General features: G+C 44.4%; 1 protein-coding gene across 1 annotated transcript in view; it reads left to right on the top strand.

Annotated features, from left to right (window-relative positions):
• The window catches only part of CCBE1 (collagen and calcium binding EGF domains 1), a 134333-nt gene that overhangs the window by 637 nt on the left and 106618 nt on the right, over positions 1-27078 (top strand). The window lies entirely within an intron of this gene.

The following is a 27078-nucleotide window of genomic DNA, read 5'->3' as shown; positions in this document are numbered from 1 at the left end:
GGCGCCCCCTGGCCCAGAGGGCTCGCGAAGCAGAGCTGCACGCCTTCTGGAGGAGAGCGCGACCCGTGGCTGCTTGACACCGACCAAGGGATGCGCCGAGCCCTGGGCCAGCAGGCAGAGAAAGGAAGAGAGACGCCAGGCGACAGTTTTATGAGAGAGCAAGTTCGGCCCCAGGCGCTTAATGGCCGAGCAAAGGTTGGGAACAGAGTGGACCGAAGCGTCCTCGGAGAAAGATGTGGGGACTTTGATAATAAAGCTGTCGCCTAGCCTCTCTCTTCGTTTTTCGACTAAAGAGAACCTCCATGTTCAGAAGCAGTGGGCTGCTGGTTCCTAGTGCTAGGAGGCGACCTCGGGGGTCTTGCTTCCTCTGCTCTGTTTGGTGGTCTCCGTGGACGGCTGGCGGGCCACCCTGTTGAATTAGAAGGACCGCTGGTCTCATCTGGCAGGCTTCCTCTTGAGTTTTCCTCCTTCAGGCAGGAGAAATGTCGGATCCAGGTTGCTGCTAGTCGGGAATATCTCTATATATTCGTCCCGCTCACTGTATTAAAAAAAAAATTAAGCATTCATGTCCTGCAATTCTCCGCCAGTTCTGTGTGCTTCCGCATAGTGTGTAACTATGACAGACACAATGCAGGTGCTAATGTGGGTGCTAAAAGCAGCTCAGGAGAAAGTTTGGTTTCTTTCCCCAGAACTGAGGCTTCGATCCATACCCCCCCCCCCCCAATGCATGTGGTTGATTTTTAGGGCCAAATGACACAGCAGGATTTCCTGTCATTTACCCAACTAAGCGATAAAGAGTTTCTCTCTGTCAAATATAGTTCCCTGCTGTTTTCCCTATAGCTATAATATTGCTATTGGAAATGATCACGGCATAAGTCTTAAAATATATTGGGATGCATCCTGCCTTAGACAGGAGGACGTTTCTCCAGCCTTCGTCCAATTTTAAGAGGCTGTTCCAATGGCGGAAAAGTTACTGGAGTTGAAAGAAGACTCTGGAGGAAGGCTTAAAGCTTTAAGTACTTCTCACTCCGTTTCGGATGCTGGCTTTGGGTAGCTCCTTTGCCTACCACCTGGTGAGATGGTCTTCCATTCTGTGGCAAACCCCTATAGGAATTCAGCCCATGTGTTCAGCAACCCCATTATTGCTTGTACGAAAACCCTCAAATAGCTTGGAGAAATCATTAGCATGTGGTGAGAATTTATGCTCAGAACCTCTACACATTTCATTGGTGGACGGACTGAAGCCCTAGATAAACACCTGGTGTGTTACGTTGTACTAAAAATCAGTGTCGCTTATTTCTGGGTAATTGTGATTGATTGAGGGGAATGTCCTGGCAAGATTCATTGATTTAAGCTGAGTTCATTTCTCTGTCGGGACGCTTCTCACGTTAAGTTTTAAAGTGTAAGCCTCAATTGATTTCTTCTCAGTTGCACAAACCCAGGTCTGTCCTTCATTAAGCATTGCCTAGCCCCAAGTATCCGTGGGATTAAAGCTGCTACTTAGACTGCCAGTTTATTGCTGTGAAGTTCATGCTTGACCTTCCGGAGACTGGTGTTGCATTAATGCCGCTGGAACAGCAAGCAGTGGATTACGGCTTTCCCCTGGGATCGTGCGAGAACAGGCTTTGGGGCATTCTGGAACAGTGAGGAATTCTTCAGGCTAGTAAAACGTCCCTTTTATCGTGGCTCACTCAATGCAAGAGGCTGTGAGTTAGTTGTTTATACTCTGCATCGGGGAGAAGTCACAGTTCCCTTAACCCTGTGGCAATATCCATGCAAATGCCGCAGAAGTAAAGGGGGTTAATTACGGAAGTGAGCGCTGTAAATGACTGCTACCTGGGGAAATTCTTTCTGCAAGACAAAATGTGTTTGGCGCGAGACTTCTGGGGGTCCAATAAACTGTTGTGGGAAACCGGTGTGATTATAACATACAGTGTGATGGTGCTTTTCAGCTCTCTCTATATGATGTTCTGTTGCAGCATGCCATATACCAGGGGTAGTCAAACTGGGGCCCTCCAGATGTACATGGACTACAATTCCCATGAGCCACTTCCAACATTGGCAGGGGCTCATGGGAATTGTAGTCCATGGACATCTGAAGGGCCGCAGTTTGACTACCCCTGCCATATACTATACTGAGAAAGTGCAATTTTCATCTCTTCTGTGCACAACTCTGTCTGTCTGTTTACCTTGTGGATTTATCATTTTTTTTGAACTTGTGCCTAACTTTGAAGCATAGCTGGCAGGTGTGCCTTTTTAACTGATGTGGACATGAGGTTCTCTAACCGAGACAGCAGACATCTCTATCATAACCCTGGACGTTTGTAGTTTTGAAGGTGCTGGTATTTAAGGGACGAGGTCTTTGAAGCAGTGGTTATATGGTTTAGAAAAGCCAGTTTGGGGTAGTGGTTAGGAGTGCGGAGTTCTAATCTGGCATGCCGGGTTCGATTCTGCACTCCCCGACATGCAGCCAGCTGGATGACCTTGGGCTCGCCACGGCGCTGATAAAACTGTTCTGACCAAGCAGTAATATCAGGGCTTGCTCAGCCTCACCCACCCCACAGGGTGTCTGTTGTGGGGAGAGGAAAGGGAAGGCGACTGTAAGCCACTTTGAGCCTCCTTCGGGTAGAGAAAAGCGGCATATAAGAACCAACTCTTCTTCTTCTTCTTCTTCATTCCTGTTTGAGAATGTGCTTTTTTGCGATGAAGTTACTTTTGCGAGGATGGCTCTCCACTGTGCTGGAATATCAACACATTGTAGGGAACCAGTCCTATAAAGTGAGAACAGAGCTGTAATAGGGAATCAGGCTAACCATTAAGTCACATATCCCTTTGTGCCTCAGATGCTTGTGTTGCATTCTAGCACCTCAATATACCAATGAGAAACATGCTGTCTTTAAGACTGAACTGTTCTTCTGCCATCTTCGCATATGAAATATTAACATGCTTCTGTTGAACATTACGGCAGCGTGAAGTTTCCTAACATGTTTGCCACTGGGCCAGAGTAGCATTATCCCCTGGGCCCTCTTTGCACTTGGTTTCTGGTGGTGTTTCCCTGCTATGCTAAGGCGAGGTGGGGAAGCTTGGGTGCTCTTTTTCCCACTCATGGCTTGTGTTAGGCGGCTGTCAAACAAAGTGCTGTATTGTATGCTGTCGGAGAGAAAATGCGGGGATATTGTATTTCTCCAGGTCTCAGCGTGTGCCTTCAGAGAAGCCGGTTGCACCGCACATGTAAACATTTGCCACAGGCCGATCGAGAAGATGCACGACTGGTTTAATTATTTGCACGCTGTTTATAAAACTTGTTAAATAAACCCAGGCAGGCAGCAATGATTAACGTCGGAAAGGTTTGGTCATGTGTGGCCTCTCTGCATGCTCAGGGTTTAAACGGAGCCGAGGTTATTTTGTACAGTAAATGAAATCAGATCGACAGTGTATGCTCGCGCACCTGAACTGAAGCAGAGCTCGTTAAATGTTGCTCTGATTAGAGACGACGCCTCTGGTTTGCTTGTTCCTCGGAGACCACCCCGCTTTCTTTTAACCTTGATCACCGCACTGGAAAACTTTCGCAAGGCTTCCATATCAAAATACAGCTGCTGTGTTTGTCTTTGTGGCCATAATCCAGTAACGTTAAACGTGCGTGCATGTGTGCGCACACACGCATACACGCACAGAAGAGTAATGCACAAGGCCAGGGGAGTTTTTGGAAGCACTCACTGTAACTAACATCTTGTACTACCGAAGAAGGAAAAGGGCAATTGCCCCTTTCTGTTACAATTGAAACCAAACAATGAATTGCCTGTGCAGCAAATGATAGCAATCTTAACAAAACCCACAGCTTCTCCAGCAATTCTGTCTGTTATTTTTATTGTGGTTTGGGGGACCATCGAAGGAATCATCCAGGGAAACCTGGTGGCCCTTGGGTCACAGGTTAAGAGCCAATGAAGGGGCAAGGAGAAAACTAGGGGGAGCAATGGCAAGTAAATGGATTTACATGTACTTATGCTTCGTTTTAGTTGCACAACAAAACAAAATCAGGGTCCAGTGGCACCTTTAAGACCAACAAAGATTTATTCAAGGCGTTTGTTGGGTCTTTGTATGTCTTAAAGGTGCCACTGAACTCTGATTTTGTTTTGTTGTGCTGCTTCTGACCAACACGGCTACCTACTTGAATTCATTTTAGTAGAGCATGGAAGAGCAAGGGGTAAATTAAGGCTTCAGAGAAGTTTGGGACCTTGAAATGAAAGAAGTGGGTCTGAATATGACTTTTTGGCAAGAAGCCTCACAGTGCAAGAGACTGGACTTCCATTAACAAACAAATATTAACAATAACCATGGACCTTGCTTATCATTAGTCTACTCCTGACCAATGAGAAGGAAGGACTCCCTGGAGAAGAGCCTAATGCTGGGAGCGATTAAGGGGAAAAGAAGAAGGGGACGACAGAGAATGAGGTGGCTGGATGGAGTCACTGAAGCAGTCGGTGCAAACTTAAATGGACTCTGGGGAATGGTAGAGGACAGGAAGGTCTGGAGGATCATTGTCCATGGTGTCGCGATGGGTCGTACACAACTTCACACCTAACAACAACAACAACTGCTGACCAGGGCCCATTCTGCACACATAGGATAATGCACTTTCAATGTGCTTTGGCAGCTGGATTTTCCTGTGCAGAACAGGAAAATCTACTTCTAAAGTGCATTGAAAGTGCATTATCTATGGTGTGCAGACTAGGCCTTCCCTGCAGTATTCTGGCCTTTGATTCTGATCCCCCCCCTCCATAGATTTGAATAAGCTTGTATTCTTACTTGGGGGTTGATAAGGGAAACTGGGAAGACAGATGGGTGAGGGATTGTTTTTAGAGCCAGTGTTTGTATTTTTGGAGGGGAAATCCACCCCAAATTATATCCAGCTAAATTCCCAAGTACTGGAGATTAATGGATAGGGTCATAGAACTAGGACACACTTTTCAGAACAAATAGCAAACAAGGTATCCTATGACTCTCCCGCTCTAAGTCCCTTGATCCACTTTCCCTGTAGATAAGACTTTTTAATGAGGGGGAGGTATTTTGAACCCTAGCAGTTGCACCAATGAGATTGGAGCTGAGACAAGAATGAAAACAGAGTGCATTTAAGCCGCTTTCTCATGGTGTTTAGATGCCACTTGTGAATGTTGCTAATATGGAAGATATCAATTGAGATGTGATGCGTGGGTTGTAACACTGGCTGATTCTGCACTTACTTTGTTTATTCCGTTGTGGATCCTGCTGAATTCAGATGGATTGGAACTCCGGTCTTCCTCTATCCCCCCTTCCCCATTGAAACAGAAAAGTATTCTGCATGTGATTAGGGAAGCTCAGAAGGGGTGGGAAGCCAAGCGCAGCAGGAGCCTCTTAATTTTCTTGAAGGGGGGGGGAGAGGACTGTAGATAGCAGAGGAGGGGGAATAAATCCAAGAGGATGCCGAAAGAAGTTAGGGCTTCTGGAGCTTTTGCTGAGAGAAGTTAGGGCTTCCCCTTTAAGGGAAACCTTGCAGCCTGGGAATGAGGAAGCCTTTGAACTGACGCCCTGGCCAATCAGGGCTTTTCTACAGCATTGCAGGCTCGAGGCAGCAAGTTAGTTCGGGACAAGCAGAGAGCTGCATCTTTACTCATGCCGATTTTTTTAAATATTGAGGATTATATCCACTCCAGGATATTGCAGGGAAAGGTAGGGTCACTCTGGATCAATCCTGCTTGTTGCAAAGGGAAAATTTAAATCACCCAAAATCAAAATGGAAATCACATTCTGTGTAGACGGCAGGGACTGAATCAACCTGGGATTGGAAATAAAAGCTCCATCCAGATTCACCCACTGTTTCAAAGACCCCAAATGTCAACACACTATAGGCTCTGTTGCACAGTGCTATCAGTATTCATATGGTTCAATCCATTCTACATTGCTCTCTTGCAAACAGCAGTCCTCAAAGGCATTCTTCGAAGTATCAGGCTCCCTTCAGGCGAGACCAGTAGAGGCCAAAAGGCTACCATCCAAATAGGTTGCTGAGTAAAGCCATCTGCCTCTTCATAAATATAGTGAAGGATGCTGCAAATGAGAGATGAGGCACATAGACCCATTATGCATGCCAGCAGCCACACTGGGCTGCTGCCAGGCACTGCCCTGGTGCTTCCCATGTACTCACGGGGGAGGAATCCCGTGGGGTATGCGGGCTGTCCCGGTGTAGCGTGGGCGTGTGAACACGCATGCACACAGCGCCAGGGCTGGAAAGCCAGACTCACTGCCTGGAGGCAGCAACAGCGAAAATGTGAGTGGGGGGAAATGGGGCCCCCACCGCACAATGGTGGAGAGCGGCATGCTGCTCTCCCACCAATGTGGGGGTGAGGGGACTCCCCAGTCAGCTCCGTGGCTCTGTGGAGCAGACAGGTGTGTGCAGTGTCTCTCCAGGGGCACCGTAGGTTGAGGGAAGGGCCGGGCCGAAAGGCTCAGCTCTTCCACTTATGCATGGGGCTGGCCCAACCCAGGCCCTGCTAGCATCCGTGGCATCCCAGGGAACGCAGAAGATTCCATGTTCCCATGTTGTGGGTCTTCCGGGGTGCTGCACTGGGCCAGGGCTGGGATGGCGGCAGCAGGGTGCATGATCGGGGCTGCCCTACTGCAGCCATCCCGGATTATCAGCCCCGTGCATAATTGGTCATAGTGTCTCCCACCAGGGGCTCCTGGAAGTACTGCAAAAACACAAAATATTGCATGTCATCTTGCAACCTTGATCAGTCTGTGGATCTAACTGCTTTATATTTAAGTGTCTCTTGGTGGGGGTATCCAAGAATAATGCAGAAGTAATTACTTGAAGATTGTACTCGACCTTTGATTCTTCTATATTTGTATCTTCTCTATTTAAGGCAGCTTAATTCCCTTGGGACTAAGCCATGCAGTTGGTTCAAAGTGGCTTGTGCACGGCTGCCAAAATAGCCATGACCAAGGAAATACTTTGAACAGCATATTTGGAAGTCCTCCTGTGAAGTATTGTCTTATGTTGACTTATTGAATTTTTCTCCTCAGTTGAAACTTGAAATATTTTTTAAAAATCTTTGGCCAGAAAGTTCAGGGGTGGGTGGTATTGATGGCATTAGCCCATCCAGTTTAGCTCACAATAGTTCATTACCATCCGTGTTTTAAAAATGAAGTGTGATTTTTCCAAGGCCACCCGCAATATCCTTGGTTGTGCTGTGATTTGGAGTCAAGAGCCAGTGTGGGCTATTTTTATTTATTTACAAAGCAAAACACTGTCAGCTCAGCTCAGAACACTGGAGACAAAAATTATGCCCTTGTAGCTAGAATGCCTGGGGATTCCTGGGGTAAGGAGTGAAATCCCTGGTAAGCTGTGAATGTTTCTTATTATAATGATCAGAAAGGAGAGGGGGGGGGAAGAAAAGAGAGGAAAGACAAATTAAGAATCTTATTAAACTTCACCATTTTGCAATTTCAGTTGTTCTCTTATCTAATACTTTTCAGAAAACTACTTATGGTTACATAGAACCATAGAATCATAGAATCATAGAGTTGGAAGGGACCTCATGGGTTATCTAGCCCAACCCCCTGCACTATGCAGGACACTCACAACCCTATCGCTCATCCACTGTAACCTGCCATCCCTTTGCCTTCACAGAATCAGCCTCTCTGTCAGATTAGCCTCTGTTTAAAAATGTCCAAAGATGGAGAACCCACCACCTCCCGAGGAAGCCTGTTCCACTGAGAAACCACTCTGTCAGGAACTTCTTCCGGATGTTTAGATAGAATTTCTTCTGAATTAATTTAATCCCATTCGTTCTGGTCTGTCCCTTTGGGGCACGAGAGAACAATTCTGCTCCATTCTCCATATGGTTACGGGCCATGTAAGAATGCCAGTGTTCTTGAAATTTTTCAGCAGACATTTCCACTTACCAGATTGGTAAGTTTAGCCATTTTGCACAGCTCTCCAATTCTGTCCAGCCAATCAGACCTTGTAGGTAAGTTCTGTGCTTTCCAGCACTATGCCACAGTTTCGTAGCAGTGGTAGTATGAAAAACAAAATTATTTTCCCTTCACTGGTATTCCATCTGGAAATACCCTTAACGGCATATAATCGGGATACGTCAGGAATTTACAACACAGCATTCCTTCTAACAGCTTATGCACATTAATCCAATTTTTAAGGTTTTTTTCACATCACCACATATGAAAGAATGAGCCAATTGTCTCATTCCATCTCCAACATTTACCATCATATTTGCCCAACATTCTACTAATTCCAGCTGTGAACTCTTTTGACCATTGTGGAGATAATGCATTGGGCTTTGCCCCAAACCCACACTTGTGGTTTTTTTTTTAAGTTTTTCTCTCTCAGCAGTTGACAGGCAGGAAGGGAGAAGTCAATTGCGCCCCAGTATCTCCCACAATATGTGCCTCCTGTGGCACAGAGTGGTAAGCAGCAGAAATGCTGTCTGAAGCGATTCCCATGAGGTTGGGAGTTCAATCCCAGCAGCCGGCTCAAGGTTGACTCAGCCTTCCATCCTTCCGAGGTTAGTAAAATGAGCCCCCAGCTTGTTGCTGGGGGGTAAAATGGTAATGACTGGGGAAGGCACTGGCAAGGCCACCCTGTATTGAGTCTGCCATGAAAATGCTGGAGGGCGTCAGACATGACATGGTGCTTGCACAGGGGATACCTTTACCTTTACCTTTACCTTTACCTTTACCTTTACCTTTACCTTTACCTTTACCTTTACCTTTACCTTTACCTTTACCTTTACCTTTACCTTTACCTTATCTCCCACAATGCTCTTACTATTTTAAATGCTGTTAGAACTTCTTTATACCTCTTGGAACTCCACTGTTCAAGTGTGCTGTTCAAACTGGGCACTAGAGGAAGGGAGGACATTGGTTGGCTACATTCTTGCATCATGTAGATGGTTGGGCCAGATGACCCTGGATGTCCCTTCCAGCTCTATGCATACTCCTGTTCAAGGTTACCCAGCTGGCTGCATGTGGAGGCATGGGGAATCAAAACCAGTCCCCCAGATTAGAAGCTGGTGCTCTTAACCACTATGTCAAACTGGGCTTCATAGAATGGAAGCTGTGGGGAAGTGTTGACCATCTTGGTAGGTAATTCCAAAGTTGAACATCTGGTGGCAGCACACTGAGGGAGAAGTACAAGAGAGGCTCTCCCAAGAGTTGTACCAGCTGGGAGAGTGGAGCATTGTCTAGCAGAGATTCTGGGCAACTGCTCATGCCTAGATGCCTCAGAATGCCAAAACAGAGTGGGGCTTGCAAATCAGTGGGGCTGTTCTGCCACAACTAGGAATAAATTGTGCAATCTGATCATGTTCCTGTCAACTCATAAGTAAGTCCCATTGTGCTTTTTGGTATTTCTCCCAACTACAAGTACATAGAATTGCGGGAGTACAACATGGCCCTTTTCATATCTGCTTGGAAGTAATACTCAGAGTATATAGTGGAGCCTATTTCCATGCTAGAGTATTGCTGCTCTTACTCAAAAATATGCTATGATGGTGATTACTGAAAACACCAGATGGTGATTACTGAAAACATCAAAGCTTTCGAAACAAGTTAAAACAGACTCCGTCATGTAGGGTTCTCAATTATGGTTGAGAAATTCATGGAGATCTGGGGAGGATGAAGCTTGAGAAGGATAAGGTAAAGGTATCCCCTGTACAAGCACCGAGTCATGTCTGACCATTGGGGTGATGCCCTCTAGCGTTTTCATGGCAGACTCAATACGGGGTGGTTTGCCATTCCCTTCCCCAGTCATTACCGTTTACCCCCAGCAAGCTGGGTACTCATTTTACTGACCTCGGAAGGATGGAAGGCTGAGTCAACCTTGAGCCGGCTGCTGGGAGTGAACTCCCAGCCTCATGGTCAGAGCTTCAGACAACATGTTGGCTGCCTTACCACCCTGCGCCACAAGAGGCTCATTGAGAAGGGTAAGGAGGGGTGCAATTCCTCCAATGCAGCCGTTCCCTTCAGGGGAACTGATCCTTGTAGACCAGATTTAATTCCTGGAGAGCTCCAGTTTCCACCTGGAGTTTGGCAACTCTAGTGTCATGGGTAAATTCCTTGAAATAATTACTGTAACATAGTTAGCATATTCTACAGCAATGTGGGAAACTAATAATGCCAGAACTAAACTAGGTCTTTTGTGGTCTGGCTTTTCCAAGAGTTCTCATACTCTAATGCTGAAATGATAAACAACCTGCCGATAAGATTTGAAATCATGTTTATGAATAAGAGCTAGCATGATCGTGCTATTAAAAACATCTTGATCTGCATTCACTTGCTTTCATAATCATCTTGTACACAAATATACACGAATCTATATATGTTTATACACACCTCTTTCATGTGAAACTCTCTGGCTTGGTTTCCTTTGTATTTTGTTTTAGAATGTTGCCTTTATTTTCATATAAGAATGCCGAAGAACACATGTTAGCTCTTGTGGGCCTGGGCAGGGCCTTCTCATGGTATGAATATCCAGGTTGCGCTGCATATTTGAACTGCCTAACAGTTCTTAAACCAATAACGTTGCACATAAACATCTTCTGCCTAAGATTATTCAGCCATATCTGCATATGTGAGCTGATGCTTTATTATGGGTGTAATATTAATAAACAATATCGTGTTTTGGGGGGAAATTTCATTATGTAATCTTTATTTCTTGAGGGACATGTTACGGCCGACAAAATGAGGTGCCCTAAAGGATTTCATTGCTGAAGGAAGATTTAAACCCATGTTCTCAACATAATCAAACACATTCCTTTGATTTTCCTTGACTCCTTCTATTCTTGTGTGGGTTATTTCAGAGTGCTAGAATAGCTAGATTCATGTAAAACTTGGAGAAAACTTTGACTCCTGAAGCTGATATCTTGATAATCTTTTGGTCTCTAAAGTGTTACTGGACTCAAATCTAGCTATTTTTATGTGGTAATTTACTTTCTTTAGTAAAGTGGACCTGCAGTGGAATTGCCACCTCACTGTATCTCATGGTAGTTCTTCAAAGAAAACATGCACAGGATATATGTCTGGAGCTGCCCAGGAGAGAGCTTGTAACTTCTCTACCAAATGCTAAACATGTCCTGTAAGGGGTCTGTGTGACATTTTCAGAATTCGGATTCTAGTAAGTGCTTTACTGACATTTGAGGTGTAATCCTTTGCAGAATTACTCCAGTCCAGGCTGGTTGATTTCAATTCTGCTGTTAGCATCTCCGCTTAGAGCTCTGCCTGCGTGATCAGATTCTCTGGGAAATAGGGTGGCCAGCTCTGAGTTGGGAAATACCTGTAGATTTTTTTTGGGAGGGTGTGGAGCCTAATGAGGTCAGGGTTTAGAGAGAGAGTGAGGTATAAGGCCATAGAGTCCACCTTCCGAAGAGGCCACTTTCTCCAGATGAGCTGATCTCTGCAGTCTGGAGAGGAATGGGGAAGGCGACTGTAAGCCGCTTTGAGCCTCCTTCGGGTAGGGAAAAGCGGCATATAAGAACCAACTCTTCTTCTTCTTCTTCTTCTTCTTCTTCTTCTTCTTCTTCTTCTTCTTCTTCTGTCGCCATCCCAGAAGATCTCCAACCTAATCCTGGAAGAAGTGCAACCTTGTTGGAAGAAGTAGGGGTCTAAATGCTACAGAAAGACGTGCATGCTCTGATCTTTCTGTCATGTATGTGGACACCCTGGGATTGGCAGCATGCAAATGAAGGATCATAAACGAGCCAATGACTAACTTGCCTGAGACTCTGACAATGGTCCAATAGGACCGCTTTGTTAAGGGCCAATCAGGTTCCTTGGCAGGCCCCCTGGAATGTAGGTATATAGGTTTGTTGGGTTCGTTTTTTTGCTATTTGACGTTTCGTTTTGGTGTCAATAAAGAGTTGATTGTTTTCGAAGAAACTTACCACTGTGTCTGCTGAACCCACAGACTTAAAGCTTTTTGTATGTAAAGAGAGATATAGTTTAAAAATGAAGGCTAGGGGGAAACTGATCAGTTATATTTTGATTAAAGTACCTTTCCCACACACAGGAAACCCAGGTATTGTTCAAGATCTCTTTCATCTCTGTGGTTTTTCGTTTACAGACTTGGAATAGCTGATAAACTCATTCACTGCAAATGCACACAGCCTTTTCTTTAGTCTTTGGCTGATAATTCACAGTTCCTTTTGAAGCCACACAGCAATTCTTTATAGTGATTTCTGCCGTTGTTAGGGATAAAACATTGGACGTATTACTTTGACTTCTGGTGACCTGCTGTTTGTTCCCATAGAAAAAAAAATGACATATGAGACCAGCAGTCCCTGTTTTTACCATGAAATAACCCTTTTGCGTTCCCACAAGAACATTAATTTTGAAGTTAAGGGACCGGAGCCTGCAATTTAATTGGTCAAAGCAGAGAATTTCAGTGCATATGAACAGTTGCTAATGCTGATTTAAAAATATAAATAGAGAAAAATACGCCTGATGTTGCACTGGCTGTCTTGTACATGCTGTTTCTTGAGTGTCAAAGTGAAATGTTACACTAAGTTGGCTCTCTGTACAGAACTAGCTAATAATATATTTCACTGAAAGAATTCATTAAAACCAATAACAGCAATTTTAAAAAATCTTCAGGGAGGACTTATTTGCCAAGCTCTATTGTGTGTGCGTGTGTTTTCTGAAATAAAATACAGGAATAACACACAAAACGTTTGTAATAATACATTTTGGCGAGTGAAGGAAAAAGAAAACACTTCCCCCCCTAAAAGAAATCTCAGCCAGAATGAGATATGATATAACATTGTTATGTACCCAAATTCAACAGTTCTTTCCGTTCTACTGTTATTCTTCGGCAGGACTGGCATACAGGCTTGCCAGCTTCCAGGTGGGACTATAGAAGAAAAAGAGAAACGCACCGTACAGAAACAACAATGAAAAAAAAACCCGAATTCCATGTGGGCTGTACAATGCCAGTGATTTCTCATTGCAAAGGGGGGAAAACCCTCTTGATAAGTGACTCTGTTATCAAGCTCAGTCCTGTGTTTGATAACACAGAGACACACACTGTTTTCCTAACGACCTCAGTCTTTGCAGCAGACTATATTCTGTATCTGAGCTGCCGAGGTCATGGGGTAATTATGTCTTGTCTTATGTTTTGTGTTGTTCCTTCCCACGTTTGTAAACGTTTCATGACATGCAGCTTCTTTGTTTGATCTTCCATTAGAAAAAAAAAAGTTGAAAAAGATTTTTTTTCTGGATCGAAACTGACTGAGTACCAGATTGCTAGTTCTTCTGAATTGCCTTCATTAGAAGAAGAAGAAGAAGAAGAGTTGGTTCTTATATGCCGCTTTTCCCTACCCGAAGGAGGCTCAAAGCGGCTTACAGTTGCCTTCCCATTCCTCTCCCCACAACAGACACCCTGTGAGGTGGGTGAGGCTGAGAGAGCCCTGATATCACTGCCCGGTCAGAACAGTTTTATCAGTGCCGTGGCGAGCCCAAGGTCACCCAGCTGGCTGCATGTGGGGGAGCGTAGAATCGAACCTGGCATGCCAGATTAGAAGTCCGCACTCCTAACCACTACACCAAACTGGCTTTCAATTACTGCTTGCTGTTAGCATCAACAGGAATTTTTGTTGAAAAATCATACCACATAAAATGAGAAAGGTACTTCCGATAATGTGCTAACCCTCTGTTGGCCCTTTGCACTGATGGCCAAACAGAGGAGCTGGTATGTGGGGGGGGGGGGGCTCTGATTGGCCTTCATTGGGAGGGCCTTCTCCCAGTGAGGGCCAATCAGAGCCTCTTCCCTGCCCCCATCCTCTTTAGTGCTTCTTCCAGCACAGGCCACAAGGACGATGAGCAGGCAGAAGGTAAGCTGCCCAGCTCTAGCTGCCTGTCTATCCCCTCTGCCCCAGCCATGCCCCCATACTGGCTACCTCCACTCCCCAGCCACCCCCACTCCCTCCCTGACCTTCCTTTGGCCAGCAACTCACTGGGAGAGCTGAGAGAGCCACCCTCACCCCAGCCTGTTTTTAAAATTGGCCTCTCCACTAGTTAAAAAATAAACTTTGAAGTCAGGATTCAGCTTGATTATAGAATTATTTATCAACAGAGTTTTTCTTTCTGCAACAAGAGATCCCTGGCTTTCTACGACCTCCAGGTGAGGTCTGGAGATACCTAGGAATTGCATCTGATCTTCAATCTACAGTTTCCCTGGAGAAGGTGGCTCTATTGGTGAGTGGGTTCTATGACAGCCTACCTTGCTGAAGTCCTTCCCCATCCTTCCCCATCACAAATTCTTCCAGCTGCCAGTCCAGCTGTGAGCATTACGCGGCCCATGCTGCTGGGATCATCAAAATATGCTAGTGTACATAAGGTAAAGGTAAAGGTATCCCCTGTGCAAGCACCGGGTCATGTCTTACCCTTGGGGTGACGCCCTCTAGCGTTTTCATGGCAGACTCAATACGGGGTGGTTTGCCAGTGCCTTCCCCAGTCATTACTGTTTATCCCCCAGCAGCAAGCTGGGTACTCATCTTACCGACCTCAGAAGGATGGAAGGCTGAGTCAACCTTGAGCCGGCTGCTGGGATCGAACTCCCAGCCTCATGGGCAGAGATTTCAGACTGCATGTCTGCTGCCTTACCACTCTGCGCCACAAGAGGCTCATGCTAGTGTATATGCAGGCTACTTCATCAATCATGCCAATGTTTATAGCTTGAAAATTCCTTCTGCTTTGTAGTTTCATCATTCACACAACAGCTTTCTGAGATTTCTGCACTATAGTCAGTATGAGCGGACAGTAGCATTGGGAGTCAAACAAAGCGGAAGAGATACAACCTATTCTTGGAGGATTCTGAGAACTAGCCACCGTGCTTAGACTATCAGCCAAATTGACACCTGTTGTTGTACAGCCCAGTTACGGTGGCTTTCACCTTTTAGGAATGTGTAAAGCGGAACGGGCTTCAATATACTTTGTGAGCAACAACCTTGAATAGAAGAACATAATGGGAGAGCTATTTGTTTTCTCTTGTAAAAAAAAAGAAAGAATTCTTTCTCCTGTTTGCTCCCCAATTAGTCAGTTGACAAAAGCCCAAGAGTACTTTCTGCTGAGCATGTGGAGTTACCCTTATGTTATCAGGCTGGAAGTATCTCTTTCATGCTCTGAATGAAGAGCCTGGAATACTGTATCCCCTACTGGCAAAGGTTCCAACAATTAAGATAAGGACCGAGGCAATTTCCTGCAAAGGGGCAAGCCTCAGATCCTGTTTTCAAAGGGACCGTGCACCTTGCTGGAATTCAATTTTAAATTGCATTTATGGGTTTGTACACATTGCTGTTGGATACACATCTATTGAGAAGCTGCTATGTGTGTGTGTTTTTTTTAAATAGTAAATATATTTTGCTGTATTTCATGAGAACACAGCAGCGTCATTTGTTCTTTGGCATTAAAACCATCCACATGGCAGGTGTACTAAGCACAATAATGGGAAGGAGAAGTAATGGGAAGAAGAAGAAAAAGAAGAGCTGGGTTTGGTGAGCCAAGTTGGTGTTGTGGCTAAGGGTGGTAGCTTCTAATCTGGCGAGCTGGGTTTGATTCCCCCACATGCATCCAGCTGAGTGGCCTTGGGCTAGTCACAGTTCTGTTAGAGCTGTTTTTGCAGAGCAGTTCTGTTAGCGCTCTCTCAGCTCCTCCTACCTCACAGGGGAGAGGAAGGGAAGGTGATTGTAAGCCACTTTTAGACTACTTCTGGTGGTGAAAAGCAGGATACAAAAACCAACTCTTCTTCTTTGTACCCTGCTTTTTACTACCCGAAGGAGTCTCAAAGCAGTTTACAATCACCTACCCCTCCTCTCCTCGCAACAGACACCTTGTGAAGTAGCTGGGACTGAGAGAGCTCCGAGAGAACTGTGACTGGCCCAAGGTCACTCTGCTGGCTGCATGTGAAGGAGGAGTGGGGAATCAAACCTAGGTTCTCCAGATTGGAGACTTTAATCACTACATCCTACTCCAAGCTAGGTGGAAAGATACTTTGCATATCTGACATATGCAAACAAAGCAAGTTATTTTTATAACACCCATGCAAGGTAGGTGTGTATTATTTGCTCTTATTTAGGATTGCCTGATCTGGATCAGGAAATTCCAAGAGCGGAGATTGGGGAGGGCAGGGTTTGAGGAGGGAAAGGACCTTAGCAGGTTATAATGCCATAGATTAGCGATCCCCAACCTGTGGGCCACGGACCACATGTGGTCCGTCGACTAATTGGAGGTGGGCCGCGAAGGACACCTTCTCTCCCCCCCCCCCGGTCCTTTACTTCATCCCCCCCCGGCCCTTTACAACACACTTCGGGTGTCATTGTCTCCCATCACTTCCAGATGGGACTATCTCGTTGCAGAGAAACAAGCTCAGGGTTCCCATTGATTTGTCATTGTCATGAGTTAAAATTTCCATGAAAATAAAATGTTCCTTATGTTCATTGTTGTGGCGTGTCTGTATCTTATTTTGAAGGGATGTTTAAACATTACCATAGCGATCAGAGAGCGTTAGGGCAGTGGTTGAGAGTAGAGGAGTAAATTACCCCCCCCCCCACCGGGCCTCAGTAAAATTGTCAAGCGTGCCCGGTGATAAAAAGGTTGGGGACCACTGCCATAGATTACATGCTCCAAAGCAGGAATTCTCTCCAGAGGAACTGATTTCAGGTCCGTCTCATCCATCCTAAGGATTTCCTAACTAGTGACTGAGCAGCAGCTGTGCTTAGAAATGTAGCCTAAAATAATGCACATCTGGAAAATGAGATTCTAAACCTCACACGCAGATGACGGTGTAAAGTACTCAGGAATTACATTTGACCTTTTTAGATTTGTCCATCATTCTTGCCTTTTTTTTAAAACAGAAGTTCAGCAATTTGGAAGCCTTTAACATTTTGTTTTCTCTGGTAACAGCCGGGCATGCATGACGTTTCACTCTATATGGGAAAGAAGCAAGACATTAAATAATTTCAAAGTGAAGCATTGTGAGCTCACTAGTATGTCAATGGAATGTTCATAGCTTTAAGGTCCTTCTGAAGATACTGTAATTCCCACTGTGCAAACCCTTCATTCCGATAATTACACCCCAGTTGCCCTGCTTCGTAATAACGCTCACTTTTACTGAGCCATAAAGCTTTGAGGAGAGACAGGAGCATTACCTCCTGTATGACTGAGTTGACAAAATATTTAATTTAGACATCGCTTGCTCCTGACAGAGAACAGATTAAAACAGTTCATGACACATCTAATTTAAAATGACTGAAGAGAAAACTGCCTGCTTGAACATTGCGTTAAAATGTGCTTGCCTACTGAACTTAGAAAGCAATCTGTTATTGCTCAAAAATACTGTCTGGGCAGCAGTAACATTAGGAAACAGCACGAAGGAAAGAAGAGCATTAGCAGAGTTTAGTCTGAGAGCACATGTGTCTTCAGCGGACGGCAAATCTTTCCTGATGCGACGTCAGAGAAGCAGAAGACACAAGACAGATTATGAGCCTTTTTAAAAAATAGAGCTATGCAGACTCCGTATGGTGATATTGAATTGCTTAGTGTGAAGGCTTTGCGTGAGGAGGAGGAGGAGAAGAAGAAGAAGAAGAAGAAGAAGAAGAAGAAGAAGAAGAAGAAGAAGAAGAAGAAGAAGAAGAAGAAGAAGAAGAAGAAGAAGAAGAAGAAGAAGAGAAAACCATGCACTGTTCAGCGTACCACAGCCCAGTCCTTTGGTCGTCCTGCTGAGCCTGTGGCCAGTGGCCTTTGTAGGAAGATCATACAGTTGGTGAACATACTGCATGATAGGTATGTAAGGACTGTGCAAGGAAATGGGACAAATGAGCAGGAAAGGATAGACATTGCAACAGAAGGCAGCAACAGAAACTGCTTGGTAGCTCTGTACGAAGGAGCATCATGCAGAATATGATTCAGCTCCATGCCTCCATTAATGGTGCTCCTGTTTTGATAGTTCCTCCATTGAGGTGGCCATCAAGGCAATACCAGTCCTATAGACTGGTTGGTACTATTTCAAGATACTGTAAGGTTTGATCTTTCTCTTACCTCTGATTCTACAAGGAGACAGAGAGTCATGAGTGTTTGGCTAGTAGTACTGATAATTGGAATAGAGTATTTCGGCTCACTTACAATGGCAGCTATGCTTCTCATTGGCTTTACAAGAACATGGTGGGGATCTTACCTCCCTTGGGGGGTGGAAATTCATGTATTCTTGCCCCATATTCAGGAGGCACTGCTTAGTGGGCTCTGTAAAGCAGAAAGGGCAGAACATAGTATTGGTGGGGTTGGGAGGGGAGGGGCTGTGGAAGAGTGGCAAAACATCTAATTGACATGCAGAAAGTCCCTGGTTCAATCCACAGCATCTCCAGTTCCAAAGACCAAACAGTATATAGAATCCTAGAGTTGGAAGGAGCCATCCAGGCCATCTAGTCCCACCTCCTGTTCAACACAGGATCAGCCCAGAGCATCCAGGATAAGGATCTGTCCAGCTGCTGTTTAGAATCATAGAATTCTAGAGTTGGAAGGGGCCAGACAGCCGATCTAGTCCCACCCCATGCTCAATGCAGGATCAGCCTCAAGCATCCAAGATAAGTATCTGTCCAGCTGCTGTTTGAAGACTGCCAGTGAAGGTGATGTGAAAGACATCCACTGGAGAGCCTCTGCCAGTTTGTGTTGACATTGCTGACCTTGATGGACCCAGGGTATACTGCTTCAGTCTATGACAGCTCCTGTGTTCATGTTAGTGAGAGGCATAGGCAAGGGTGAGAGAGGGAAGTGACATGCTTCCAGGGTGGACCCTCCTTGGTAGATCCCCTGCTCTTAATTACTTGCTGCTTGCTTGGGGTGACTTGGGAACCTCCCTGTTTGGCTTACCTGATAATGGTCCCAATAACCATTGAGAACCACCTAGGTGTAGGTTTATTCAAGGAGTGAGCTTTCGAGCACTTAGTTTGACAAAGAGTGCTTGCACTCAAAAGTTCACGCCTTGAATAAATCTTTGTTGGTCTTAAAGGTGCTTCTGGACTCTGATTTTGTTGTGCTACTTCAGACCAAGACGGCTACTCATTTGAATCTGTCTTGGTGTAGGTGTTAGGAGTGCAGACTTCTAATCTGGTGAGCCAGGTTTTATTCCCTGCTCCCCCACATGCAACCAGCTGGGTGACCTGGGCTCACCACAGCATTGAGAAAGCTGTCCTCATGGAGCAGGAATATCAGGGCTCTCTCAGTCTCACTCACATCACAGGGTGTCTGTTGTGGGGAGAGGAAGGGAAGGGGATTGTAAGCCGCTTTGAGACTCCTTTGGGTAGAGAAAAGCAGCATATAAGAACCAACTCTTCTTCCCCTTCTTCTAACAGGAAACCTGCACAGATTTTACAGCTTCATTATGCTGTATGCTAATTCAGTGCTCATCTTCTACCTATATATACTGGTAATTTCCATTTCATTGTATCCGAAGCACACAAAAGTTTATCCATTGCTCTCGTACCTTCAGTAAGACTTAATTGGCCTTCAAGATGTCAGTGGACCCCAAATTTATCCTACTGCTTAACAATACTTCCCTTTTTGTTCATACCTCACATTTAGTGGATTACAGAAGGGTTTGTGCTTTAGCTCAGATTTATCACTGTTTGCTCTGGAAACCATACTGATTTTCAAGAGTAATAAACAAAAAAAGGTTCATTTTTGCAGATATTTCTTCATTTCTGCTTCCCTGCATGCTGGCACCCCAGGCGAAATGGATCCAAGTAGTTACTGTGCCTCCATTCTGCATTTAAAAATGTGGGGCAAAGTACAGATCTATAGCCCATTGCATGAACAATTAGCTTCCTATTCCTAATGAAAAATCCTGACAGGGCTATACATGGATTGGAATCACGTTCTCGTTGCAATCGTAGATCCAACAACAATACCAGCAAATATGCTGTCTGACTGTCTCATGCTTTTATTCAACAGCATCTTTGAGAGACACAATATATAGTTTCCCTTCCAGGAGTGGGAAATCATGGAATTTATAGCACACCTCCCCTATTATTTCCCCTGTGATCTCAGGAACCCTCTGAACATGCTTTTGAGACCACTGATGATCTACTCACTGCTGAATCACCGAATAAATCTATTTATTGTTCAAAAGCAGTTGCAATTTGGAAGAGGTTAATAATATTTCCATCCAAGGTGAACAGAACAGGTGTCTGAACAAGGAATTATTTTAGAGTACCTCTGTGAACTCAAAGCCTTTCTGTTGGCTGCATAAGAGGGCAACTTATGTGACTTAGATCCCTGGATGAGTTCTTGTTCTCTATCCCCAATGTACCTTTGCATCTAGCGTAAACTGTGGCATATGCTGGTAATTTACTTTCTGTTTATCTGTGCAGATTCCTCAACCAACTGGAAAATCCGGTATAATTTTAGTAAGATGCATAAACACCGTTTGTTTTGGTATATAATGTTTCCTGACGTCCATGAGGCACTTCCCTTCCCTCTGAAGACGCTCTTGTTTTCTTTCTGCTTTTGCAAATGTATGAGAGGTGGTGAGCAGGATAGTTGATAGGACAGTGAATATTTCTGAATTGTTGTCTTAGTTCGTAGGGCAGCTTGGGTTACTGTTTATGAGTCACACTCAAATTAATAAATGCACAAGTGTAAGCATTTTCCTTAGAGATAAAACAAACCTTGGGGGCAAAGTCATTTCCCTTCATCCTTCAGCACCAACAGAATGGAGGAGCTTCAACTCAGTGGTAAATCATCTGCTTGGCATGCAGAAGGTCCCAGGTATCTCCAGTTAAAAGGACCGGGCAGTAGGTGATGTGAAGGACCTCTACCTGAGACTCTGGAGAGCCATGGATGGAGCCTGTGGCTCAGTGGTAGAGCCTTTGCTTGGCATGCAGAAGGTCCCAGGTTCAATTCCTGGCATCTCTATCTAGAAAGATCAGGTGGGAGGTGATGTGAAAGATTTCTGCTTTACATTTTATGCAGCTGCTGCCAGTTTGAATTGACAATGCAGTCCTTGGTGGGCAAATGGTCTGATTCAGTATAGTGCATGTGTTCAGGGTTCGAGTCTTTCTCTCACTGCTCCCACTACCCCCTGAACATCTGCTGCAGAAAGATACATTGCTGTCCCGTTTCTCTCAAGCTACATAGCTCAGTTGCTAGCTTGCTGGAATTGAAACCTACTGTCTGTCACGTTGTTTCAGGAGAAGAGGAATTGTATTATTGTTTTTTGCTGACAAGTTACAGCCAACTTATGGTGACCTCGGGGTTTTCAAGGAAAGAGATCCCTGCACCTTCTGTCCTGGTGAGGGTCTAATCGCGCCTTCTGATTGGACCCTCACCCTGACTGGCCCCGCCCAGTCTCTGCCCACTTAGGCCTTAGCCTTTTATTTAACAGTGACCTGCTGTTAAAGATTGCTGTGCTAATTTAGTAGTCTTAATTCCTTGAAATGGAGAGGGGACTCATTTTTTATGTATCAGAGTTGATCCCATAACAAGTTTGTCAATCGTTCTTTGTGCGTAAAAAGGCACTGTCATATCAAATCAGTGAGCTACTGCTTCTGGATATAGCAAAGAAAAATATTTATTGCAATCTTTTAGAGCACTTTTCATATCCACAGTAGATTTTTGAAATGTTTTCTTATGTTGCAAAGCCATCCAGCCCATTTCTACTGTGGGAATAGGTTAATGGTACAATGCTTGTAACGTTTCCAGTAAAAATAACTGTGGTAGAGCTAAGGCCGGGGTGGGGTGGGGGGAGAAAGTGTAGAACAGGAAAACAGTGGGTTGACATATTGTCATTCCCCACTCCCCCCAATAATGTAGGCTTTTGCCTAGCTGCAATAGTAAAAGATATAGGGAGGAAGGCATTTTTTGATTTCTGCATTCAATGAGATACATGTGACATATAAAAGAAGAAGATTTGGTTCTTATATGCTGCTTTTCTCTACCCAAAGGAGTCTCAAAGCGGCTTACAGTTGCCTTCCCTTTCCTCTCCCCACCACAGACACCCTGTGAGGGAGGTGAGGCTGAAAGAGCCCTGATATTCCTGCTCGATCAGAACAGTTTTATCAATGCTGTGGTGAGCCCAAGGTCACCCAGCTGGCTGCATGTGGGGGAGTGCAGATTCGAACCCGGCATGCCAGATTAGAAGTCTGCACTCCTAACCACTACACCAAACTCGTTAGAGCAGAGGTATCAAACTGGTTTGTTATAAGGGCCTGATCTGACATACCTTTCTTTTTGTTGGTCTAAACAAAATGTGCCATAAAATGTAATGCCCGATATCAGAGATATAAAGTATACAGGCAAATCCAATTAACAATATTATTTTTTAATCAAAATACAAACATGCTTAAAACATTCACACTCTTGCAGTATGTCTTTATTTGGCAGTCTTTGATAATTGGCATATTTTGCTCTGAATTATTGCATCAAAATTTGGAGTCGACGTCTGTGCTGTAGCAATCTTATGCTGTGTAGGTGTCTGTAAGCTGAGAACATGCTTTTGATTTATTGACATTTATTACAGAAAAGAGCTATTCACAAACGTGTGTTGTCCCCAAACATCCCGTTTCTGTATATATCCCCTTGACTGAATATTAATGTTTAATCTGTTGCAGAGAAATAAAAAGAGAGTGTTATGGCTTTGTAAAGTTTGGTAAATTATAAGATTAAAAGAGATATGACTCATATCGCACATCTACAGAGGTTAAATTAAATTACCGTAACATGACGGAAACAATACAATCACCATTCACAGCTGTTATGAATGCATGCTGTGCATATGTTTCATATTTTTGAGTGTTGCATATGAATGTAAGGATTATGCTTCTTGCATTACATGGCCTTCGAATACTACTGTTCACAGTTCCTCCTGCATAGTTATGAACTAGGGTGGTGCCTCTGGTGGGAGGGTGATCCCGTATTCCTAGCTGATATTTTCTGGAGAAAAAAAAGCTTAAGATGCAGCCGTCATCCAACTGTGTGACATCATTTCCAGGGAAACCTGGGAAACCTGAAGGTGACGTCATGTCTCTTTTGGAGCTGGCTGAAACTTTAGGGTAAAACCATGACTCCTTTGTAGGCCTCAACAAAAACTCTATGATTTCACCTAAGAGTTCATGTTAATTCCTAGAGTGATGTGGTTTCTAGGTTTTCTTGGAAGTGAGGTCACAATGTTAGCCAATGGCCATCCCATATCCCTGCCCCTCTGGTCTTCTGCTGGTTGCCAGGCTTGGTTTAGAAACCCTACCATGAATGTAGGGTTTCTAAATCTACAAAATTATTTATTGCATTTGAAACAGTGGGCTCTAACGCATTAAAGCTTATGCCAATCTTTTTACAGATATCACAAAAAAAATTAAAAAAACAAAAAAGGGATATTGGACTTCTAGTCTTTGCAGTATTTTAGGAGGTCTTAGACAGGTGCATGCTGAATTAAATTACATGATCAACTATATGAATACCTTTCCCCCCCCTCCTCCAGGTTTTCTGTGAGGAAATCCAGTATTTAAAAAAAGCAGTATTAAAATAAACATCTGAAGATCCCAAAGTAGTCTCAGAGTCTGTATCTGTGAACTTGGACAAAGTCACAGGCTGGAAATAACAAAGTTGAAAATGATTGTATAATTCGGGCTTTGCTCCAATATATATGTATTTGTCCTTTTCCCTCCTCCCTCTAGTTTATGAGTCCCTGGTGGGGCTTCACTTGGCACCCATAAAATGGCATGTTGTCTATAAAGTCCAATTTATTGGAAGAGTTTGGAGGGAGGCAAAGCTTTAATTCAATGGAAGTCTTGAGATTTCCTGGAATATTTTTTGCTAATGCTTAAAAAAGGACTACTAATCTCCCATAACGTGTCCAATCAAACCTGCCAGTAACTCATTAATGCTGATAAATAGGTGGCAACTATTACTTCTAGAACTAGAGATGGGGAAAAGTTCCCCAGATACAAACCTGTTCTCAAGATAGGATTATTTATATATATATGTTCCCCATATTCCCTAATTAACCCGTGGTGGAGGTAGAGAATAACATTTCAGATAATTGTGAATGGCATAAAGGAACCATAACTTCCCTTGTTGCATGCCCTTGTTTCTTTTTATCCCCATTGCCCCTGTTAAGGATCAGGAATAACACCGGTGAGCAGATAGAGATGAGTTTATTATGTCATAAGATACTAGCCAATCAGTGTTGTGCATAGCCGCAAACTGGCAGAAATCATTTCCTCTGATCCTAGAGAGACCAGTGCGGTGAAAATGTACCAGCTCTGCTTCAAGAATGTAGGGGCTTCTAGATTTGTTCTCTTATTAAGTTTTCATGTGCATCACAGTGTATTACTGTACATTGCAGCTCATGTTTCAGTGGTAAAATGACAGCCGTTAATCACTAACATAAACAGTTTTATTTCTCCTATCTTTCTGTGCACTACATCTTAATTCAAGGGGATTGATTGGCTGTTTTAGCAAAGAATCATCATATCCTTGAATTTGGATGTTGTGACAGTTTACTAATTTAACAGAATTAAGTTTTGCTTTATATTCCCACAGTTATGAGGGTAGTTCATAGTCTGAGGAAGAGTGCTTGCACTCGAAAGCTCACGCCTTGAATAAATCTTTGTCGGTCTTAAAGGTGCCACTGGACTCTGATTTCATTCTCTTACATCTCTGCGCATGACAGTGTTTAACATGGAGATGAACAATGGCCAAAGGAGAACCCATCTTTCTTTGAATAAGTGAAATATCACCAGAGGTCGTCTCAGCCAATCGGCAGCTGGAGCACCACACTGAGGGGGTGGGCTTTGACAGAAGGCGGAAAAGAAAGAGAAGGCTCCTGCCACAGAGAAGACTGCCTGGGTCCACTCTATCTCTGTAACTGGTGTGGGGCAGGGAGTCTGGGTCCCCCCCCTGTTGGATTTTTCCCTCATGGCCCCAGAATGACTTAGTCCACCTCTAGACATCACTAGGAGGCAATGTTCTTTAGGGAGGGATCATAGAATTGGAAGGGGCCATACCGGCCATCTAGTTCAACCCCCTGCTCAATGCAGGATCAGCCTAAACCATCTCTCTGACTGTCCAGCTGCTGCTTGAAGACCACCAGTGAGGGGGAGATCACTATGTCCTTAGGCAGCCTGTTCCCCTGCTGAACTACTCTAACAGTGGCTTTCCCCCTGATATCTAGCCAGTACCATTCTACACATATTTAAAGCCATTATTGTGGGTTCTATCCTCTGCTGCCAACAGGAATCGCCCGGTGCCCTCCTCTAAGTGACAACTTTTCAAATACTTCAAGAGAGCCATCATGTCCCCTCACAACTTCCTCTTCTCCAGTTTGAACATTCACAAGTCCCTCAGCCATTCCTCCTAGGGCTTGGTCCCCAGGCCCCGCATCATCCTTGTCACTCTCTGCTCACTGGGAGAGTATCTGCTTGCCATGCAGAAGGTCCCAGGTTTAATCCTTGGAAGCTCCAGTTTAAAGAACTGCACAGTAAGATGTGAAAGACCGCAGCCTGAGAGCATGGAGAGTCGCTGCCAGTCTGGGTGGACAACACTGATGGACCAAGAGTCTGATTCAGGATAAGGGAGCTTCATGTACTCATGTGGAGTACTCATGTACTCTTCCTTTTAAGTGGATTCTCTTTGCAAAAGTGAAGACCGGAATGGAGGAGGGGTAGCAGCTCAGGCAGGTGCATAGCTAAGTGAAAAAGTGAGCACAAGTTTGCTGCTAGAATGTACCTTTTGGATACTGGTTCCTTTTTCCTTTTATGTTGAGGTCCAGATCTTGGCAAAAGGAGGAAATCTTGCCGGTTTCTTAAGATGTCTTGCCTGTAGCCAGCCACAGAAACAACCTTGTTCTACTTGTTTTTGTGTTTCTGAAATCATTCAGCCAATATCTGCACACCCTTTGAACTAATTTTATTTTTGGCCAGGTGGGGGAAAAAGGGCTTTGGCTTTGCAGAATGTGTCTGTTCTGCAGTTATGTAGTCAGCATTTCTGCACTGTTTATAAATAATGGCACAGAGACCCGGATACTTATGAAGTAGTGGAAATTTCCAATAGGCTAGCATGTTGGTCAGACGGTTTCAAAAGATCTTTCACAACCCGAGTCTTATATGCTGAAGATCAGTCAAGGGGGACCTTGAGTTGTGGAGCCCAGAGAATACCAAGAGTTCTCTTCTTTCCTTCATATTGTTGGGGCCAAATTCCATGTGATGTAGGACGTACATGATCAGATAAAAATGTAACAAAAAGACGGGAGCTAATCCAGGGCTTGGATTCATGGACTGCTGCCTTTGAAATGCACAAAACAAACACATGCAAGCAGCAAAGAATGTGTTGGTCTCAGTGGAAAAAGAATAATGGCATATGTTGCACAATAATATAATTTTGTGAGGAGGGAGGAAGGCTGGCTGTTGCTTCTGAAAGACGTCATGTTTGAATGTTAAGCTGACATCAGGGACTGTAAGTGAGTCAGTCACAGGACCTGTCAAAAACTATAAGATATTGATGAAGAATCATGGCTGGATTCATAAGAACAAAACAATTATTCGGATTCCGGCTAAGTGGCACATTTCTCTGTGTTACAAACCGAGTTCAGACCCATCTAGCCCAACCCCCTGCTCAATGCAGAATCAGCCCAAAGCATCCTAAAGCATCCAAGAAAAGTGTGTATCCAACCTTTGCTTGAAGACTGCCAGTGAGGGGGAGCTCACCACCTCCTTAGGCAGCCTATTCCACTGCTGAACTACTCTGACTGTGAAAATTTTTTTCCTGATATCTAGCCTGTATCGTTGAACTTGTAGTTTAAACCCATTACTGCGTGTCCTTTCCTCTGCAGCCAACAGGAACAGCATCCTGCCCTCCTCCAAGTGACAACCTTTCAAATACTTAAAGAGGGCTATCATGTCCCCTCTCAACCTCCTTTTCTCCAGGCTGAACATTCACAAGTCCCTCAACCTATCTTCATAGGGCTTGGTCCCTTGGCCCCAGATCATCCTCGTTGCTCTCCTCTATATCCTTTCAATTCTATCTACGTCCTTCTTGAAGTGAGGCCTC

The sequence above is a fragment of the Paroedura picta genome, chromosome 7, assembly GCF_049243985.1.
Source record: "Paroedura picta isolate Pp20150507F chromosome 7, Ppicta_v3.0, whole genome shotgun sequence".
NCBI lineage: Eukaryota > Metazoa > Chordata > Lepidosauria > Squamata > Gekkonidae > Paroedura > Paroedura picta.
The sequence above is the reverse complement of the archived record's forward strand: the minus strand, read 5'-3'. Positions and strand labels throughout refer to the sequence as shown.